The 17936-nt window shown below is 48.2% G+C and overlaps 1 protein-coding gene across 1 annotated transcript in view; it reads left to right on the top strand.

Annotated features, from left to right (window-relative positions):
• LOC147610691 (DUF21 domain-containing protein At1g55930, chloroplastic-like) overlaps positions 1-17936 on the top strand; it is a 128106-nt gene that overhangs the window by 38673 nt on the left and 71497 nt on the right.

Genomic DNA, 17936 nt, shown 5'->3' with positions numbered 1-17936 from the left:
TGACCTATGAGACCAAAAGTTACAATAATTTGGTCAGATGAAGTACAAATGTCAGTGGTGTGTAATAGGAAAAAGTGAGAAAAGGTCTAAAGATCTATAGATCTAGAGATCAAGAGTAACATGGGAAAACTAAGAGGGGATGAAAGTGTCCACACAGAGACCCGGGCCCTCAGTGGATGAAATCCCTCATAGGTCGCTGAAGAGAGAGAGAGAGAGAGAGAGTTATATTAAGCGTCTACTAAAGACCCAATGGGCCTATGAGACCAAAGTGATACAATAATTTCCATGGCATATCTCATCATGGAATGGAAAATAAAACAGAAAGAAAACACAAACATAGCTATCTCATTGGGGTGATACAAAACTGTCCATGGAAACTCATCCTAGAGTACCAAGAACATAGAAACATGAGAGCATCATCAGCTCCGAGTAGGTGGTATACCACTCTCCAAAATATAAAGCATGGGGCTAATGAGTATGGCCGAGAGGTCTCCCTTGGCTACCCCAAGTCCTTGTGTGGGCATGGGGACAGGGTAAACCACCCCCATGAGGGCCAGGAAGGCCCTGGCTGTACCCACCAGCCATGGGAGGGCCATAGGAGTGCTTTAGGACAGTCCCAGGGCTCTTGCAAGTGTAACCAACTGGTTATCCAGCCCTAGGGGACTGTAGGGCAAGTATGGGGGCAGCCCATACAGGCTGCCCAGCCTCCTATACAGCAGGCACCAGTGCCCAGCCCTATTTTGCACATGTGCCTAATGCCCAGCCAGCCGAGGGAAAGAAGCGCAGCATTAAATGATATTAATTGCTGTTTATTCCAGTCGTGGGCAGATTCAAAGACAGCCACCTAGATTATAGCTGGCCGACTGCCTTTTATTGGTAGTATAAATAGTTTAGGCAGGCCCCAACCCATTGTGTTCTCATAATTCACCAAGAGCTAAGGCAATCAAGGGCCAGGACAGCCAAGGAGTTGCTAACGCAAAGGGGTAGTGAGGAGGGATCGAAAAAAGTCCGTGGCGATGGCTCACACCTGTTGGGATCTGAAACAATAGCTTCATCCTGGCCACATAACCTGCAAATACCGTCTCTCCTTCTGTGGGGGCCGGCTATCTCAAAGAAGCCCCCTGTGACTCTATCGCCTGCCTGAGTCCAGAAAGAGGCCCTGTTATGATACTTGTACTCCACCCTCCTCTCTCCTCTATGGGTCTAATCTCCGTGCGAGCAACGACAAGTTGACTCTCGATCCACTGGCTATCCGGGGACCTCTCTTGAAGCCACTGTAGAGAGGAAAGACTCCTCCACAAACTCCTCTCCTGCTCCCGAAAACCCTCTAATCGGCTCTGGGCTGCCTCTTGCAAGAAACAATTGATCTCCCCTAAGCCCTTATCCATTGTACGCGCAACTGAGCCTGAAAGAAAAACCCGCCCATATCTGCGCTATCCTGCTGCGAAGGTCTTGAATGAGGCTGTCTAGGATCCTTGAGCTCATCTACTGTCATGCCTCCAAGGGTCCTCTAAGGACAGAATAACCGGGGCGTGGTTAGAAAATGTAGTGCCTGCCAAAATACCAATCATACCCCTCGGCTGCATGCCCACTCATCCGCGTAAATCTGTCCACTCATCCACGTAAAATCTCTCAAGTCTAGAGAGGTTGGGGCCGGTGCTGCTCCTATCCGATCTCGAGAAGCGAAGGCTCCCAGGGCTACACCCAAACTCTGGAAGATGCCATGGGTCCCGTCCCCTGACTGCAAGAACCATCTCCTCCTAGGCTGATTACTCTGCTCTTGAAACTGTGGCCGTGCCACCCCCAAGTCTGTTCACTGCTGCCTCTATCATGTTGAAGTCACCACCCAAGCACCAAAAGTCAGCCTGAGGGAGGGCTTGCCGTACTGAGCTCCAAAAGAGGGCTTTACCTACAGTAGCGTTTGGAGCATAAACGTTGAGGAAGCCAACGCTATTGTCACAAATACGGAAGTGTGTCCACATAAAACCTTATCCCATACATATCATCATGGCATCATACATAGCATCTGTCAACATCATCATCATACTTTGATACCACTGAAACAACAATATGAAAATCTGCACAAAAACACAGCACTAGGGGATGAAGTTGGGCTAGCCCCCCCGAGGTATCTTTATTACGAACAGAGTGTTCCAGTACAAGAGAACGGGTGCTAGAGAGTTAACACTCTTCAAACTAGCACCACATACATCCAGAATAAGATGAAAACAAATCAAACAATTGCCTGAGTCCTCAAACTCAAGCTGCCCGAGTTCCACGGGCACAGCCACACTCCATAGTTGTTTCTCGTACCGGTACGAATGGGTTTGTACGGTACGGTACGATACCGTACGGTATGAGTTCCCCCCCCCCCCCCCCAAAAAAAATTTTCCTTGCTAAAAAAAATATAGAAACCCTGCTTTACGAAGATCCCAAATGCTCGCAATACTTCGTAACTGTTGTGTCCACTCAGTATTCCATATGGGGTTGTTGAGAGACCTAAAAAATCTGGCGAGGTAGACTGGTAGTGTACACTTGATTGATAGGATGAGAGAATCTTGCTACATCACTTGGGGATCCCTGGTATAGGTAGGCTAGACAATTAGATTCTCAAGTTATGCACGAGGGAGAAGATTTGGACATGGCCATTTTGATCTAGAGAGGAGTCCCTAAACTTATCACCCTAGATGCACTCCTCGTATTTGTGCAAGGACGGTCCCTTAGTCATAAACGCTACACTGGGAGACCTTTGGTATTGCATTACCCATCCAGGTTCTTTTTTGGAGACAATCGGGAGATCCAACCGGGAGAGACACATATCCATGTTCTGGTTCCTCAAGCATTGTAGACTCCTCCCCTCCCAACCTTCCCTCACATTCAAGCTTGAAGCTCCATAGGCTGTAAGTGTAAAAAATAAAAACCGTATTTTATCGTACGGTATCCGAAAATTTCATATCGTACCAAAAATTCCCGTATGGTATCGTATTGTACGGTATCGTATTTTCGCACCGTGACAACCATGCCACACTCTAATACGTGATCACACCCTCTAGCAGTGGTGCTGTCCCGAATAACCAGCCATGAAAACCTTGGCTCTGGCCACCTGAAGGTTCCACCCTTAGGAGCCACAGGCTTCACGTAGGTTTAGAGACTGTTTGCCTTCAAATATGTCGCGAAGAACCTTGCTGAATTGGACTGAACAGCACTGTTTTCAGCCCACAAACATGCTGTACAGGTCACCCAAAGAGATAATACGGGTGCCCTGTTGTTTGCCTTGAATCCCGAGCCTTCGGAGCATGAAAACTCAGCCCAGAAACCCTGCTATACAGTAGTCGACCAGCCCTATAGAGAGGCTAGAAGTGGTTGCCTGCTTAAAGGGAGAAAGAAAGAAAGATATATTAAGCATCTACTAAAGACCCAATGGGCCTATGAGACCAAAGTGATACAATAATGTCCATGGCATATCTCATCATGGAATGGAAAATAAAACAGAAAGAAAACATAAACGTAGCTATCTCACTGGGGTGATACAAAACTGTCCATGGAAACTCATCATGGAATACTAAGAACATAGGAACATGAGAGCAACATCAGCTCCGAGTAGATGGTATACCACTCTCCAAAATATCAAGCATGGGGCTGATGAGTATGGCCGAGAGGTCTCCCTCAGCTATGTCATGTGGAAAGGTAACTCGATGGTGGCGGAGCATGTCCTGGATCTAGAGCTGATGAGGTGGTCGTGGCCAACGGGGGGGTCGAGGGTGTCGGGCACGCTGGAGTGCAGAGGCTTGGTCCGAGGTAACTCCTCTCGGGCGAGGTAGGTCCATAGCAGCTCGTGGAGGGTCCACAAGATCCACTATGTCGGTGTCCACCTCCTGGGTCCGGAAGAAACTGGTGATGGTTGGCTGGCGAGGGAGGGGGCGGGGTGGCTGGGGCCGAGGCTCTCACAAGAAGGTGTCCCTGTGTCTGCGGAGCTAAAGCAGGGAGAGGCCTAGGCAACATTGGTCCTGGAAGTCAATGATCCTGGAGAGTGGACCGAATCCCTCATGATAAAGACAGTGAAACCTCCCGCGGATCTCATAGTATACTGGGCAGCGACATATGTAATGCTCCTCCGTCTCAACCTCTGTGTGGCATAGTCAGCACATCCTCTTCCCTCTGGGTCTCCGTATGAGCTTCTCGGCACTGAAAATGCGCTCAGCTCTACCTGTCTCCACTCTGAGGCAGTGGGATGAAACCCGTATCTGGCCAATCGCAATCCGCATGGCATGGGACATGTGAACACTCAAGTAGCCCAACTGCTGGATGAATCCATCCTCAGTGAGTGTGAGGAAGTGATCTCTGTAGAAGTGCATCTTCGTAGGGAGCTCTGGAGGTGTGATCCATGTTCAATGTGTGGAGGCTAAGAAGATCTAACCAGATAACACGGTTGGTATCCTTGTGAGACAGCCAGAGAAAAGGGGAGTCCAAACTGTACTGAAGGGGGGGTAGGCAGTCCATGCAGAGCCCATATACTGAGAACCAAGTGGAAACTAGTGCATACCATACTCCAGAGTGCCCCTCAAGTGCTAGCTGTCTGGAGGACTCCAGGGCAAGCCTCGGGTACCTGTGGGGATCCATGTGATTGATGCGATGGAGGTATGTGACTGTCTGGAAGAGTGCATCCACTACCATCGGGGCTGCAACAAACTCTACCTGGATAATTTGGTGTGGGACTGATGGTTTGCTGCGGATCATACAGGAGAACATCATGACCTGGGGCCTCTCAACTTTCTGCCAATCCTCATCGGATAAATCTGGCCCCAAAAGGCTGCTCCATACATCTGTCAGAATATGCAGCGGAAATGATATCCAAACTTGGGTAGACAAGAGCAAGTAGACTGCAGAAAATAATCAGCACAAGAAACACAGAGAGATGTGTGTAAACTCTTCTCTATACACAAGATCCCGGAAGTACTGAATGAGAAAGTGGAGGAGGATGAGGGGCAATATATACAATCCCATGAGGGCAGTCGGCCAGCTCTAGAAAGGGCCCACGACTGAGTAAAATCCCACGACTGCTGAAAATAGCAGTCGGCCAGCTCCAGATGCCCCACGCCTAGACAGAACAAGTCGGCCAGCACTCCTACAGCCCATGACTGATACAGATGCAGTCGGCCAGCTTCAGAGTGCTCCTGGCATCAACTGGCAGCCCTCCAGCCACTAGAAAAAAATGGGAAAAATAGGGAAAAAATACGGGGAGTGTGGAAAAATGATATACGGGCGGGCACACTCACAACAGAGGCCCTGGTGTATACAAATAGACAGGAGATGACTTCTAACACCCCCTCTCAGCTCCTGGCTGTGTGACCAACCCCAGGGAGCTGGAGTGCCGCCTGAGCGTAGCCTGAGGTAGAGACTTCGTGAAGAGGTCCGCCGCATTGTCCTCCGTCGAACAATAAAGTAGCAAGATGTCACCCGCCAAGATCTTCTCACGAACAAAGTGATACTGTATCTCTAGATGCTTGGTCCGGGCATGGAAAACCGGGTTCCGAGCAATAGCTATACAACTCTGGTTATCACACTGGATGACTGTGGGCTCCCTCTGTGGAAACCCCATCTCGCCTAGCAGCCTCCGCAACCATACAACCTCACAAGCAGCACCACAAGCAGCCCGATACTCTGCCTCTGTCGAAGAAAGGGCAATAGTTGGCTGCTTCTTGCTGCTCCAAGAAACCGCTCCTGAGCCGAGGGTAAAAGTGTATCCTGAAGTAGATCTCCTCGTGTTTGGATCTCCTCCCCAATCTGAGTCACTCCAACCTTGGAGCTTGACTCCATTCCCTCTTGTGTAAAAGAGTCCCAGACCCTTCGTACTCTGCAGATACCGCAAGATCCTCAATCCTGCGTCCCAATGAGTCTTCAATGGCGTCTGCATAAAAAGAGCTCAACAGCCCCACGGAGAAGCTCAAGTCCAATCTGGTGTTCAGCAACCAGATCAATGAACCAACCAACTTCCGGTACTGCGAGGCATCAACTGGCTCACAAGGATCTGTAACGGTTAACTTTGTGTTCGGGTCCATCGGCGAAGTAATAGGCTTGCAGTTCTCCATCCCAAAGGCCTCAAGCAACTCATGAACATACCGCTGCTGAGAGACGAAAAACCCCCTCTGGGTCTGCCAGATCTCCAATCCCAAGAAGAAGTGGAGTAAGCCTAAGTCGGTCATCTCAAACTCCTTTGACAAGGCAGCCTTCGTCACACCAATGTGCTCCACATGACCGCTGGTGAGAATGAGATCATCCACATAAAGGATGATGAGTGTGACCATGCCGCGTTCCCGAAAGAGATACAGGTTCGGATCTGCAACCGATCTCTGAAATCCAGTCCGAATAAAGAAGGAATCAATCTTCTGATTCCAAGCCCTGGGAGCCTGCTTAAGACCATACAAGGCCTTACGTAACCTGTAAACCATCCCTTCCGATCCTGGAACAATAAAGCCTGGAGGCTGCTCAACGTACACCTCCTCCTGCAGGTCACCATTAAGGAACGCTGATTTTACATCCATCTGGTGCACGGGCCACCTCTGAGAAGAAGCAAGGGCTAGAACGGTCCGAATTGTGGTCATCCGCGCTGTCGGTGCAAAGGTGTCCTCGTAGTCGATGCCTGGCCGCTGAGCATAACCCTTAGCCACGAGCCTGGCTTTGTGTTTGTCCACCGACCCATCGGCCGCGTACTTGGTCTTAAAGACCCATTTGACACCAATGAGACTGACCGCTTCGACGGCCTCGGTACCAACTGTTGGGGTAAAGGCACTATGCCCACCCTTATAGTGTGTACAAGCCCATAAGTTATAGTACATAGTACACTTAGTACTTTTAATGTACTAAGTGCACTATGTGTACTAGTGCAATATACATGTGTGATAGGGGAGTCACACACTCATGCTTTTCATGAGTTGACTTATCCCCACAACTCTCTCTCTCTCCCTTGCTTCTCTGTGTATGTCTCCCATGAATGAACTCTAAACCCTAATTGCTGTTTTCTCCCCATCAACTGGTATCAGAGCCCTTAGGTTATCCCTCCTTCTTCCCTCTTCTCCTTGATAGCAGGCGTTGGCGCTCAGCAGCCAGTTGATGCAAGAGAGTCTCTCTGATCATCGACTGTGAGAGATCAACTGCTGGTCGCCCTTGTGCAACACTGGTTACGTGGAGCTTTTCGTGGGCAGCAGAAAGAGTCAAGTGCCGTGCGTGACAGGCTCCGTTTCAGTCGGTAGCTGCAGCTTGTTCCGGAGCCTAAGAAGGACACGTGCATCGCTTCCCTGTAGCGCCGTGTAACGCTGGCCACAAGGCGAATAGAGCAGTCGACTCCAAGTCGTCAGCTTGGCGCTAGGCGAAACAGGTGAATACACAAGGCCGGACAGCTCATAGCGAATACGTCTACACAACTGGTATCGTGTAGCGTGGCTGAAACAACGAGCGAGCGCTGGGCGTAGATGCGCTAGGCTTTTTTCAACACTTGCCCGACTAGCGATTCAAGAAGTCGCCTAGTCGACTTGCTCAAGCCCTACTGGCAAAGCGGCCATCCAACATCAGCTTCAGCCCAGCACCCGGCAGCAGCAGCCCAGAAGCTAAGCGTAGGCAGCCAGCAGCGTGGGTCTGCAGCATAGCAGGCGCATCTCCATCAACATCAGCAAGAAGCCCCCCCCTTTCTGCAACAACATCAACACAAAATTCAGCCTGCAAATTGCAACAGAAATCAAAAAAATCATAGGTACTTGCCTTTAATTTTTGCGAATTTCTTATCAATTAAATCAATTGAGCAAGTACAGGTGCCCAATTGCTCAATTTTTGAGCAAAATTGGCAAAATTGGGTGACATTGGTCACAATCAGGAAAAATTTGCAGGAAATTGGTCAAATCAGGATCAATTTGCAGGAAATTGGATGTCGAAATTTGGGGCTTTTGATGTAATTGTGCAATTAAGCACTCATACATGCTGTATGATGTGAGAAATCGCACATTTGGGCAAAATTGCAGCAAATTGCAGTGCAAATCAAGGGGCTTTTGTGCCGATTGAGTTGATTTGCATGCAGGCAATCGCATTTGATGCTGTGGATAATGTGCTGATGCCTTACAAGCACTCAATGTGCCTGTAAATCAAGGGGCTTTCATGTATTTGATGTATATGTGGCCAGGGGGAAGCATCGTGAACACTCTGGATGCCTTCATGTGCGCCAATGTACCATGCATGATCAGAAATTGATCTCAAATCAAGGGGCTTTTCAAGTTCGTATGCTTGTTGAGCTTGGCAAAGCAGCAGGCAAGCCATTTATGCCTTGAATCCTCAAAAATCAGCTTGCAGTCAAGGGGCTTTTGCCCAATTTCTGTTCGGGACTGTTGTATGCAGTGTTCGTGACTGTAAAAGTCTGATTTTCACTCATTTGGACAGCCACGAGAGCATTTATTGCTATTGTACCTGCTGGTACAGATTTGGCACAGCTTTGTGCATGTTTTGGCATGGCTGTACACTGTTTTGAGTGATCAAAAGGTTCAAATTCAGCTGCTGAAATTGCCGGTACAGGTTTGGTACATCATTGGTGAGCGCTTAGTACTGCTGTACAGTACTTTGGAAGGGCAAAAGAGCACATTCAAGGTGCTGTCCAAAATCTGCAGCAACCAGATGTTGGTGTTTTCATCACAAAAAGTGGGAGAAAAGTTGCATTCTTGCTTCCGCAGTGGGAGATAAAGCTTGGGAAAACATTTGTGAGCACTTTGTGTGCTTTGGGTGCAGTGTTTGCACATTTTGGGTGCAGTGTTTGCACATTTGCAGGGAGTCAGGCATTACAGGTTGCATTTTGCTATGGCAACCACAGGTGAGAGCTCTTCATTGCTTCATATCAAGAAGCTTGAAGGCTCGCATAACTATGATATTTGGCAAACCCAGTGCTACAATGTGTTGCTCCAGAAAAAGCAGCACAAGCCTATCAAAGAAAGGGGTGTGATGCCCGCTTCTCTTACAGCTGAAGAGTGGGAAGATATGGATGAGCTGGCAAGATCTACTATCATGTTGTCTGTGTCAGACTCATTACTTTTCAGCATTTGTGAAGAGAAGACAGCTTGGGGAATGTGGCAGAGATTGCAGGACTTGTATGCCCAGCAAAGTGCCTCAAGCAAAGTGTATTGGTTGAAGAAACTCATAGGCCTTCAGATGAAGGAAGGGGCTTCTATGACAGCCCATCTAAATGAGTTTAATGGTATTGTCAGCCAGGTTATCAATCAAAAGTTGGCAATGGACGATGAGTTCAAAGCCACTTTTCTGTTATGCACTTTGCCAGAGAGTTGGGACACATTTAGGACAGCCACTAGCAATTCGAATGCTATGCTGTCATATGCAGATGTTGAGGGTGCTCTTCTTCAAGAAGAGATGAACAGGAAGAACAACTCTGTTGGAAAGTCCAATGCAATGAATGCACGTGGGAGATCCCAGCAAAGGGGGAAAAGCCAAGAAAGGGGAAGGAGCAAGTCTCGCTCCAAAAAGGATTTGGAATGCCATTATTGTGGCAAGAAGGGACACATTAAAAAGCAATGCTACAAATGGAAAAATGATCAAAAAGAAAAGGGAAAAGGCAAAGACAAAGAGAAAGACGAAGCCAAAGATGTAAAGCCAAAGGGCAAAAGTGGAGTCAAGATTGAAGAAATCAATGTGTCACATACAGGTGGCAGTGAGGATGAGGTCCTCTTTACGTCTTCACTTGATGCCCATTCACTTCTTACAGGTGGTCATGGTATGCACTCATGGATCATTGATTCAGGTGCCTCCTTTCATGTCACAGGTTGCAGAGACTTGTTTGTCAGGTATACTGCTGGCAATGAAGGAGTGGTTTATTTGGGTGATAACCATGCATGCAAGATACTTGGCAGAGGTGATGTGAGGCTTGTATTTTCAGATGGCTCACAGCTTATGCTCCATGATGTCAGGCATGTGCCTGAGATCAAGAAGAATCTGCTTTCTACTGGACAGCTTGATGATGCTGATTATGTTACCACATTTGGTAGTGGAAAGTGGAAGATTAGTAAGGGCTCACTGGTTGTTGCCAGAGGCTCTAAGGTGGACACTCTTTATTTCTTGCATGCAGGTGTTTGTCACCATGCTAATGTAAATGCAACCGAGCTGCCGGAAATTTCTATGTGGCATAGCCGGTTGGGACACATGAGTGTCAAAGGAATGGAGCAATTGTCTCGTTTGGGTTACTTGCCTTCTCTAAAGTTTTCAAGTTTTCAGTTTTGTGAGCATTGTATATATGGTAGGCAACTACAGTGCCCCCACAAGAAAGCTCTTGGACAGAAAGATGCTCAGTTAGAGCTTGTGCATACAGATGTATGTGAGATGCCTCAGCTTTCTTTGGGAGGGGCAAAATATTTTGTGTCTTTTATTGATGATGCCACACGCAAGGTGTGGGTTTATCCTCTTCGTTTGAAGAGTGATACATTCTCAGTGTTTGAGAAGTTTGTTGCTCTTGTTGAGAATCAAACTGGCAAAACACTGAAGGCTTTGCGTTCCGACAATGGTGGAGAGTATACGTCCAAACAGTTTCAGGACTTTTGTGATGCTAAAGGCATCAAGAGGGAGCTCTCTACTCCTTATGATCCTCCACAAAACGGGATAGCAGAGAGGATGAACAGGACCATACAGGAGAAGGTCCGTTCTATGTTGTCACATGCTGCATTACCTCATGGTTTTTGGGCTGAAGCTGTTATGACAGCCGTTCACCTTATAAACAGGTCACCTAACACGAGGCTTGGTGGGAAAGTGCCAGAAGAAGTATGGACAGGGAAGCCTCCGTCATACAAGCACTTGAGAGTGTTTGGTTGCGTTGCGTACGTGCACATACGCAGGGAAATGCGCACCAAACTTGATCCTAAGTCTCACAAATGCATATTCCTAGGATATGGTGACAGAGGTGAAATGGGGTATAGACTTTGGGATCCCATAAATAGAAAGATCATACGCAGCAATGATGTCATTTTTGATGAAACATGCATGTATAAGGAGCCTGCAAGGCAACAGGAACCTGGCAGAGTCATCTTTGATGATGATGGACATCATGGACAACAACAAAGGGCTGTAAATCAGCCATTACAGCAGGAAAACCAGCCCTTAAATGGTGCTGAAAATGGTCCAAATGGACAGCTAGAGATGGCAGAAGATATCCCTATGGATATACCACAGTTAGAGGAGATACCGGGCATTATATTTCAGCCTTATGGCATGGAATAGGAGCCACCAATGGGTACGGAGGTCCACTAGACCCTCCAGAGCCCCTGACAGGTTTGTTCCAGGGGTTGACTATTTGATGCTTACTGACTGTGGAGAGCCCTCATGTTACAAAGAGGCTTTACAGAGGGCAGACAAGGCTCTATGGGAGCGTGCCATGAAGTCAGAGATGGATTCTCTGCATAAAAATGGAACTTGGAAGTTGGTGCCTTTGCCTGCAGGCAAGAAGGTTTTGCCATGCAAGTGGGTATACAGGCTCAAAGTTGCACCAGATGCAAAGCCAAGATACAAAGCCAGGTTAGTGGCTAAGGGCTTCAAGCAGGAATATGGTGTGGACTCTGATGAGATCTTCTCTCCAGTGGTCAAAATGACCACACTTAGAGCTGTGTTGGCTTTGGTTGCGCATGATGATCTGGACTTGATTCAGATGGATGTGAAGACTGCTTTTCTTCACGGTGATCTCCATGAGGAGATATATATGCAGCAGCCAGAGGGTTATGCAGTGAGTGGAAAGGAGAAGCTTGTATGCAAGCTGAAAAAGAGTCTTTATGGGCTCAAACAGGTACCAAGGGAATGGTATCATAAATTTGATACATTCATGAAATCCCAGAAATTCAAGAGAAGTGACATAGATCACTGCTTGTACACCAAGAAAGCTTTGGATGGCAGTCTATTGATTCTCATCTTGTATGTTGATGATATGTTGATTGCCGGGAAATCTCGTAAGGAGATGGATACCTTGAAGCAGAGGCTGCATCAAACCTTTGATATGAAGGATTTGGGTGATGCAAATCACATTTTGGGTATGCGGATACTTCGGGACAGAAATCAACATGTGTTGTATTTGTCTCAGAAGGAATACATTGGCAAAGTCTTGCAGAGGTTCAATATGGACGGGGGGAAGAAAGCTAGTACTCCTTTGCCTCCATATGTGAAACTCAGTGCTATGGACAGCCCACAGTCAGATAGAGACAGGGCTGATATGGCCAAGATTCCGTATGCTTCAGCTTGTGGCAGTCTCATGTATGCCATGGTTGCTACTAGGCCAGACATTGCATTTGCAGTGGGAGTGGTTTCTAGATACATGGCCAACCCTAGCAAGAAGCATTGGGAAGCAGTGAAAGGTGTCATGAGATACCTGAAGGGCACACAGGATTTGTGCATTTGCTTTGGCAAACAGGATGCATTAGTGCATGGTTACACGGATTCGGATTATGCCGGTCATCCAGATAACCGGAAGTCTACTACCGGTTATGTGTTTACATTCACAGGAGGTGCTGTGTCATGGATATCCAGGATGCAGAAGTGCACAGCCTTATCTACTACAGAGGCCGAGTATATTGCAGCCACAGAGGCTTGCAAGGAGGCATTATGGCTATCTCGGTTAGTGGTTGATTTGGGTTATACAGGGGATATTCCATTGTTGCATTGTGACAGTCAGAGTGCCATTCAGTTGGCAAAGAACCCTGTTTTTCATGCAAAGACGAAGCATGTGGATGTGAAGTATCACTTCATCAGAGAGGTGATAGAGAACAAGCAAATTCAGCTTGTTAAGATTCACACGGATGACAACCCGGCTGATCTGTTGACGAAGAGTTTGCCTCCGGAGCGGTTTGCTCATTGCAGACACTTGATGGGCATTGGATGAGGCCATTTTCAGCCTTGATATGGTCTTGTATATTATCATGTACATGCTGATTTTTTCTTTTCCTTTACTTAAGGGCACTTTGCCTTTAAGTGGGAGGTTGTTGGGGTAAAGGCACTATGCCCACCCTTATAGTGTGTACAAGCCCATAAGTTATAGTACATAGTACACTTAGTACTTTTAATGTACTAAGTGCACTATGTGTACTAGTGCAATATACATGTGTGATAGGGGAGTCACACACTCATGCTTTTCATGAGTTGACTTATCCCCACAACTCTCTCTCTCTCCCTTGCTTCTCTGTGTATGTCTCCCATGAATGAACTCTAAACCCTAATTGCTGTTTTCTCCCCATCACCAACTCCCAAGTGTTGTTCTTCTCGATGGCGTCAAGTTCCACCTGCATGGCTTCCCTCCAAGTATCCTGTGAAAGGGCTTCCTTTACGGAAGTGGGCTCTTTATCCCGCATGATACGAGACATAAGAGCATAGTTCACCTGAAGAAGCTCCGCCGTGGTGCTTTTATCTCGGACTCGATGTGATCTTCGAGGGCCGTCCTCTGTGGTCCACTCGGAGGGTAGCTCAGTGACACCTGACTCCCGAAGGGTGTCCAACAACCACCTAGGTACTCGAACAGATCGTGGAGCCTCCTGTGATCGCAGGGGCTCGACTCCAGCTGCGGGCTCAACCTCCTGTGATGACTGAGGTGGATCAACTGGAGTGGTAGATTGGGAATCATCATCAGACTCTGGATCTCCAAGAAGTGGCGGCTCCTCGACAGTGGATGCTGGAACATGCTCGTCAAAGACCACATCTCGGCTGACAACTATCTCGTTCCTCTCTGGATCATACAACCTGTATCCCTTGGAAAGAGAGTTATACCCCACAAATACCAGCTTGCGGGACTTGGAGTCAAGCTTCCCCCTCTGCTTCTTCGGAATATGTACATACGCGTCACTCCCAAAGACACGGAAGTGCGAGACATCGGGTTTCCTGCCAAAATATGCCTCAAATGGAGTCATATGGGGTACAGAAGTCGTCGGAGAGCGGTTAATGGTATGGACATCTGTTGCCACAGCCTCACCCCAAAGTGGACGAGGAAGATCTCGATGCTCCAACATGGTCCTCGCCATCTCCACCACAATCCTGTTCTTACGTTCAACAACTCCATTCTCCGAAGGCGATCCGGTATTAGCCAATTCCCTCTTGATGCCATGATCTGCACAAAACCGAAAGAATACAGTCGAGGAGAATTCCCCTCCTTTGTCAGCCCTGAGAGTCTTGACCTGAAATCCAGACTCTTTCTCCACCATCACGTGCCAATCCTTGAACCGAGCAAAAGCTTGGTCCTTCTGTGAAAGAAAGTAGACCCACGTGAATCTGGTACAATCATCAACAAGCAGCATGAAGTAGAGAGATCCTCCCAAGGATGGTATCTGCTGTGGTCCACACAAGTCAGTGTGAATCAACTCCAAAGGTTTCGAAGCCCGCCTGGAAGCCTGCTTCGGAAAGGATTCCCTGTGCTGCTTACCACGTATGCAAGAACTGCAGCGTCCTTGCCTACTACCAACATCTGGCAAGCCAACCACCATCTGGTCCCGGAAGGCGCGCCGCAAAGCATCCACATTTAAGTGGCCAAAACGAAAGTGCCACAAATCTCCGACCTGAGAGCCTGTCAGTGAGGAGAGTGCAGAGAGCTTGTAGATGCCGTTCTCCACACCGCCTTCCCAAACAACTTTGCCTGTCTCACGGTCCCTTAGAGCAACTGAATGCTCCTCAAATTCCACCCGAAAGCCAGTCTTGCATACCTCATGCACTGACAAAAGATGAAAGCCCAGAGCAGGGACATAAAGAACACGGGAAGCATGCTTGCCCCCCTTGCCGTCGGGAATAATCTCCATCCGGCCCTCACTATGAATCGGAATAGTGGAGTTATCGCCAATAAAGATACGACCTGACTGCCGTTTCAGATCCAGAAAGAAGTCACGGGATGGAGTCATGTGCCTGGAAGCACCACTGTCGAGAATCCATTCCCGGGTATCCTTTGCGGTGAAGCCAATTGCCTCCTCGCTCGAAGACGATGAATCATCGGAGTCCACCATCTCCAAGTGCACAAATGCCGGAGTCTTCGCAGCTGAGGCTGAGGAATCAGCACTCTTCCCTGTCCGCTTAGGGCACTTCCTCCAGTAGTGGCCTTTCTCGCCACAATCATTACACGATCTTTCGGCCTTCAGCTTCTCTCGTTCTGGATCAGGCTTCTTCTCGGAAGACTTCTCCGGTGAAGCCTTCCCTTTGCCCTTGTTGGTATTACGGCCTTTCGACCGTTGGCCAGTTAAGGCCTCCGAACCTCCGCCGTGAGGAGGGTTCGTGAAACGTTCCTCCTGGTCCAGGACCATTGGCACAAGCTCCTCCCAAGTAATGGTGCTGAGCCTGCCACTAGTGATCAACGAGGAATAGAAAGCAGAATACTGACCAGGCAAGTGGGAAAGTAACGTGATGGCCATATCTTCAGATGATATCTCTTTCCCAGCTTGAAGGACTTCCTGTTGAAGGGCCTGCAGCTTGTTAATGTGTTCCCGCATCGTCGAAGACTTTGCAGGGTTCATAACCCGCATCTGCACTTCCAAGGATATCCGCTTCATGGGTGACACCCTATTGTACAAAGAAGCCAAGTGCTCCCATATGCCTCTCACCAGCGTCATGTGCTTCACATGGTTGATCACCTGTGGTGTGCAATTGAGGAATATAAACGACCGGACCCTGGCGTTGACACGGTCCCACATTTGTGCCTGTGCCTCTCGGTCCTTCCTCGTGGATAATAACTCCCCTTCCTCAGCTTCCGGCCTTGGCACCCCTTTGATAATAAAATCAGCAAGATCATATGACTCCAAAACTGACTCCATCATGACCTTCCAGATGCCATAATTGGACCCGTCCAACTGCCGATCCACTGGGAACGTGGGGAGAGTCGGAATCTTCACGTGCTTCTCAGCCATCTCGAGTAAATCCGCCATCTCGGAGAGTAACCTGAAAGGGTGGGTGGGTGGGAAAAATCTGAAAATAAAAAAATATGCAAGTGGCTGTCCAGCCCCTCTGCCCGCCTTCCTCTTGCACCTTCACTTCCCGTTCAGCCCGAAACAGTCCACCGATCAGCAACCTGTTGCTCCCCCTCTTGCTCAGAAAAACGCCCAAGATCTCCTAGAGCCTAGGGCTCTGATACCATGTCAGAATATGCAGCGGAAATGATATCCAAACTTGGGTAGACAAGAGCAAGTAGACTGCAGAAAATAATCAGCACAAGAAACACAGAGAGATGTGTGTAAACTCTTCTCTATACACAAGATCCCGGAAGTACTGAATGAGAAAGTGGAGGAGGATGAGGGGCAATATATACAATCCCATGAGGGCAGTTGGCCAGCTCTAGAAAGGGCCCACGACTGAGTAAAATCCCACGACTGCTGAAAATAGCAGTCGGCCAGCTCCAGATGCCCCACGCCTAGACAGAACAAGTCGGCCAGCACTCCTACAGCCCATGACTGATACAGATGCAGTCGGCCAGCTTCAGAGTGCTCCTGGCATCAACTGGCAGCCCTCCAGCCACTAGAAAAAAATGGGAAAAATAGGGAAAAAATACGGGGAGTGTGGAAAAATGATATACGGGCACACCCACAACAGAGGCCCTGGTGTATACAAATAGACAGGAGATGACTTCTAACAACATCAAGGTTGGTGTGATGAGGGTGTCAAAAGCCAACACGTTGTCCTGGGCTCCTGGAATTGTGCCTGGAAGCACAGCCGCTCAAGTAAGCTCAAGGCTGCATTTCCCCGCGTCACTCTGGCATGTGTTGCGGGAAGCATGGGCCACTGAAAGTGACACCAAGGTAGACATAGGATGAGACAATCTCCACAGGATCCCCTCTATATGTAAAGCTCAATCTGGATGTGAAGGGGCGAGAGGTATTGAAGACCATTACCTTGGTTTTACCAAGGTTAACAGAGAGGTCCCGCTGAGTGCAAAAGTCATGTAAGGCTTAGCACATTCATCCCCAAGTTCTGCTCTTTTACAGTGCCCATTTGGTCCCTTTTGCATGGCCCTTGCTTGTGGGCTGGCCACCCTTTTTTCTAGTATTTTTTCTGGGATTTTTCCCAGCCTTTCTGGCATTTTCCAGTCGGCCATGTCCAGTAGCTCTAGTCGGCCTGTTTTGCAGCTCTTGTCGGCCAGCTTTCCCCTAATATAAATAGTGGGTGCTGGCCTCTCTCTTCTCATTCAGTCTTGTACATATTTTGTTCCCTCACTTATGAGACTTGTAGTGTCTCTTGCTTGGGACTGTTTTGCTTCAGTATATTCAGCATAGTTTTCTCCATCTCTCTCTCTCTCTCTCATATGTTTGCTAAGTCTGCCAAGTTGGATGGTTCCAACTACACCCTATGGAAGGTGAAGGTGAAATCAGTCTTGCATGGCATGGATCTTTGGGATTGGCTTGTTACACCGGCAAATGCCACCCCTCCCACCCTTGCTTCCGGTGGTGCGACTGAGGCACAGATTGATATTTGGCAGTCGAATGATCGAGGCGTTTTCTCCTTTCTGATGTTGAACTGTCAGGATTTTGTTCTCTCTCATGTGCGTACAGCAGATGCTGCACATGAAGTTTGGAAGGCTTTTGCAGATCTCTATGAGATTAAGTCTCTGGGTTGGATTTTGGCGTTGGAAAAGCAACTTATGAACTTATCAGTTTCTGCCTTTCCATCTTTATCTGCTTTCATCTTGAAGATGAAAGATCTCCGGGACGAGCTTGCTGTTTGTGGCAAGGACATCTCCACAGAGGACATGGCTATTCGGCTACTCTCCAAACTTCCAGAGAGGTTTGATGCATACTTTCAGTCTCTTGTTTCTTCTGCTCGTCCTGTTCCTGTTACTTGGGAGGAAGTTCTCCCCTCCGTTATGCAGATTGAGTCTTGCTTTGAGGAGCGGACTGGCACCTTTGGTGGCCCTGATGGAGCTTTGGCAGCACGAGATAAAGGGAAGAATCAACAAGAGAAAG

The sequence above is a fragment of the Cibotium barometz genome, chromosome 48 (assembly GCF_041138505.1).
Source record: "Cibotium barometz isolate CiBa-2024 chromosome 48, ASM4113850v1, whole genome shotgun sequence".
NCBI classification, from domain to species: Eukaryota; Viridiplantae; Streptophyta; class Polypodiopsida; order Cyatheales; family Cibotiaceae; genus Cibotium; species Cibotium barometz.
This window is presented reverse-complemented; position numbering and strand designations above follow the sequence as displayed.